Source organism: Triticum dicoccoides, chromosome 5A, assembly GCF_002162155.2.
Source record: "Triticum dicoccoides isolate Atlit2015 ecotype Zavitan chromosome 5A, WEW_v2.0, whole genome shotgun sequence".
NCBI classification, from domain to species: domain Eukaryota; kingdom Viridiplantae; phylum Streptophyta; class Magnoliopsida; order Poales; family Poaceae; genus Triticum; species Triticum dicoccoides.
This window is the reverse complement of record NC_041388.1, coordinates 365,998,129-366,002,929: the sequence shown is the minus strand read 5'-3', so window position 1 is coordinate 366,002,929 and position 4,801 is coordinate 365,998,129.

The window sequence follows — 4,801 nt, the reverse complement described above, 5'->3', positions numbered from 1 at the left end:
AGTGTAAAATTATTTGTACTAGGTTATAGAGCTACTTCAACTCTAGTGTAAAATTATTTGTACTAGGTTATAGAACTAGTTCAACTCTAGTGTAAAATTGTTTGTACTAGGTTATAGAGCTAGTTCAACCCTAGTGTAAAATTATTTGTACTAGACTATAGAGCTAGTTCAACTCTAGCATAAAATTATTTGAACTAGCTTGTAGAGCTAGTTCAACTCTAGTGTAAAATTATTTCAACTAGCTTGTAGAGATAGTTCAACTCTAGTGTAAAATTATTTGTACTAGGTTATAGAGCTAGTTCTATTCTAGTGTAAAATTATTTGAACTAGCTTGTAGATCCAGTGCAACTGTAGTGTAAAATTATTTGAACTTGCTTGTAGAGCTAGTTCAACTCTAGTGTAAAATTATTTGAACTAGCTAGTTCAACTCTAATGTATAATTATTTGTACTAGGTGACAGAGCTGGATCAACTCTAGTGTCCAATTATTTGTACTAGGTTATAGATCTAGTTCAACTCTACTGTAAAACTACTTCAACTAGCCTATAGAGCTAGGTCAACTCTAGTGTAAAATTATTTGAACTAGCTTGTACAGCTAGTTCAACTCCAGTGTAAAATTATTTGTACTAGGTTATAGAGGTACTTCAACTCTAGTGTAAAATTATTTGTACTAGTTTATAGAGCTAGTTCAACTCTAGTGTAAAATTGTTTGTACTAGGTTATAGAGCTAGTTCAACCCTAGTGTAAAATTATTTGTACTAGACTATAGAGCTAGTTCAACTCTAGCATAAAATTATTTGAACTAGATTGTAGAGCTAGTTCAACTCTAGTGTAAAATTATTTCAACAAGCTTGTAGAGCTAGTTGAACTCTAGTGTAAAATTATTTGTACTAGGTTATAAAGCAAGTTCAACTATATTGTAAAACTATTTGAACTAGACTGTAGAGCTAGTTCAACTCTAGTGTAAAATTGTTTGTACTAGGTTATAGAGCTAGTTCAACCCTAGTGTAAAATTATTTGTACTAGACTATAGAGCTAGTTCAACTCTAGCATAAAATTATTTGAACTAGTTTGTAGAGCTAGTTCAACTCTAGTGTAAAATTATTTCAACTAGCTTGTAGAGGTAGTTCAACTCTAGTGTAAAATTATTTGTACTAGGTTATAGAGCTAGGTCTACTCTAGTGTAAAATTATTTGCACTAGCTTGTAGATCCAGTTCAACTCTAGTGTAAAATTATTTGAACTTGCTTGTAGAGCTAGTTCAACTCTAGTGTATAATTATTTGTACTAGGTGATAGAGCTAGATCAACTCTAGTGTCAAATTATTTGTACTATGTTATAGATCTAGTTCAACTCTAGTGTAAAACTACTTGAACTAGCCTATAGAGCTAGGTCAACTCTAGTGTAAAATTATTTGAACTAGATTGTACAACTAGTTCAACTCTAGTGTAAAATTATTTGTACTAGGTTATAGAGCTAGTTCAACTCTAGTGTAAAATGATTTGAACTACCTTATAGAGCTAGTTCAACTCTAGTGTAAAGTTATTTCAACTAGCATGTAGAGCTACTTCGACTCTAGTGTAAAATTATTTGAACTAGCTTGTAGAGCTAGTTCAACTCCAGTGTAATATTATTTGCACTAGGTTATAGAGCTAGTTCAACTCTAGTGTAAAATTATTTGAACTAGATTGTAGAGCTAGTTCAACTCTAGTGTAAAATTATTTGAATTAGCTTGTAGAGCTAGTTCAACACTAGTGTAAAATTATTTGTACTAGCATGTGGAGCTAGTTCAACTCTAGTGTAAAATTATTTGTACTAGGTTATAGAGCTAGTTCAACTCTAGTGTAAAATTATTCCAACTAGACTGTAGAGCTAGTTCAACTCTAGTGTAAGATTATTTGAACTAGCTTGTAGAGCTAGTTGAACTCTAGTGTAAGATTATTTGTACTAGGTTATAGTGCTGGTTCTACTCTAGTGTAAAATTATTTGAACTAGCTTGTAGAGCTAGTTCAACTGTAGTGTAAAATTATTTGAAATAACTTGTAGAGCTAGTTTAACACAAGTGTAAAATTATTTGTACTAGGTTATGGAGCTAGTTCTACTCGAGTGTAAAATTATTTGAACTAGCTTGTAGAGCCAGTTCAACTCTATTGTAAAATTATTTGTACTAGAGTGTAGAGCTAGTTCAACTATAGCGTAAAATTATTTTAACTAGCTTGTAGAGCTAGTTCTACTCTAGTGTAAAATTATTTGAACTAGCTTGTAGAGCTAGTTCAACTCTAGTGTAAAATTATTTGAACTAGCTTGTAGAGCTAGTTCTACTCCAGTGTAAAATTATTTGTACTAGGTTATAGAGCTACTTCAACTCTAGTGTAAAATTATTTGTACTAGGTTATAGAACTAGTTCAACTCTAGTGTAAAATTGTTTGTACTAGGTTATAGAGCTAGTTCAACCCTAGTGTAAAATTATTTGTACTAGACTATAGAGCTAGTTCAACTCTAGCATAAAATTATTTGAACTAGCTTGTAGAGCTAGTTCAACTCTAGTGTAAAATTATTTCAACTGGCTTTTAGAGATAGTTCAACTCTAGTGTAAAATTATTTGTACTAGGTTATAGAGCTAGTTCTACTCTAGTGTAAAATTATTTGAACTAGCTTGTAGAGCCAGTTCAACTCTAGTGTAAAATTATTTGAACTTGCTTGTAGAGCTAGTTCAACTCTAGTGTAAAATTATTTGAACTAGCTAGTTCAACTCTAATGTATAATTATTTGTACTAGGTGATAGAGCTGGATCAACTCTAGTGTCAAATTATTTGTACTAGGTTATAGATCTAGTTCAACTCTACTGTAAAACTACTTCAACTAGCCTATAGAGCTAGGTCAACTCTAGTGTAAAATTATTTGAACTAGCTTGTACAGCTAGTTCAACTCCAGTGTAAAATTATTTGTACTAGGTTATAGAGGTACTTCAACTCTAGTGTAAAATTATTTGTACTAGGTTATAGAGCTAGTTCAACTCTAGTGTAAAATTGTTTGTACTAGGTTATAGAGCTAGTTCAACCCTAGTGTAAAATTATTTGTACTAGACTATAGAGCTAGTTCAACTCTAGCATAAAATTATTTGAACTAGCTTGTAGAGCTAGTTCAACTCTAGTGTAAAATTATTTCAACAAGCTTGTAGAGCTAGTTGAACTCTAGTGTAAAATTATTTGTACTAGGTTATAAAGCAAGTTCAACTATATTGTAAAACTATTTGAACTACACTGTAGAGCTAGTTCAACTCTAGTGTAAAATTGTTTGTACTAGGTTATAGAGCTAGTTCAACCCTAGTGTAAAATTATTTGTACTAGACTATAGAGCTAGTTCAACTCTAGCATAAAATTATTTGAACTAGTTTGTAGAGCTAGTTCAACTCTAGTGTAAAATTATTTCAACTAGCTTGTAGAGGTAGTTCAACTCTAGTGTAAAATTATTTGTACTAGGTTATAGAGCTAGGCCTACTCTAGTGTAAAATTATTTGCACTAGCTTGTAGAGCCAGTTCAACTCTAGTGTAAAATTATTTGAACTTGCTTGTAGAGCTAGTTCAACTCTAGTGTAAAATTATTTAAACTAGGTAGTTCAACTCTAGTGTATAATTATTTGTACTAGGTGATAGAGCTAGATCAACTCTAGTGTCAAATTATTTGTACTATGTTATAGATCTAGTTCAACTCTAGTGTAAAACTACTTGAACTAGCCTATAGAGCTAGGTCAACTCTAGTGTAAAATTATTTGAACTAGATTGTACAGCTAGTTCAACTCTAGTGTAAAATTATTTGTACTAGGTTATAGAGCTAGTTCAACTCTAGTGTAAAATGATTTGAACTACCTTATAGAGCTAGTTCAACTCTAGTGTAAAGTTATTTGTACTAGCATGTGGAGCTAGTTCAACTCTAGTGTAAAATTATTTGTACTAGGTTATAGAGCTAGTTCAACTCTAGTGTAAAATTATTTCAACTAGACTGTAGAGCTAGTTCAACTCTAGTGTAAGATTATTTGAACTAGCTTGTAGAGCTAGTTGAACTCTAGTGTAAGATTATTTGTACTAGGTTATAGTGCTGGTTCTACTCTAGTGTAAAATTATTTGAACTAGCTTGTAGAGCTAGTTCAACTGTAGTGTAAAATTATTTGAACTAACTTGTAGAGCTAGTTTAACACAAGTGTAAAATTATTTGTACTAGGTTGTGGAGCTAGTTCTACTCTAGTGTAAAATTATTTGAACTAGCTTGTAGAGCCAGTTCAACTCTATTGTAAAATTATTTGTACTAGAGTGTAGAGCTAGTTCAACTATAGCGTAAAATTATTTTAACTAGCTTGTAGAGCTAGTTCTACTCTAGTGTAAAATTATTTGAACTAGCTTGTAGAGCTAGTTCAACTCTAGTGTAAAATTATTTGAACTAGCTTGTAGAGCTAGTTCAACTCCAGTGTAAAATTATTTGTACTAGGTTATAGAGCTACTTCAACTCTAGTGTAAAATTATTTGTACTAGGTTATAGAGCTAGTTCAACTCTAGTGTAAAATTGTTTGTACTAGGTTATAGAGCTAGTTCAACCCTAGTGTAAAATTATTTGTACTAGACTATAGAGCTAGTTCAACTCTAGCATAAAATTATTTGAACTAGCTTGTAGAGCTAGTTCAACTCTAGTGTAAAATTATTTCAACTAGCTTGTAGAGATAGTTCAACTCTAGTGTAAAATTATTTGTACTAGGTTATAGAGCTAGTTCTACTCTAGTATAAAATTATTTGAACTAGCTTGTAGAGC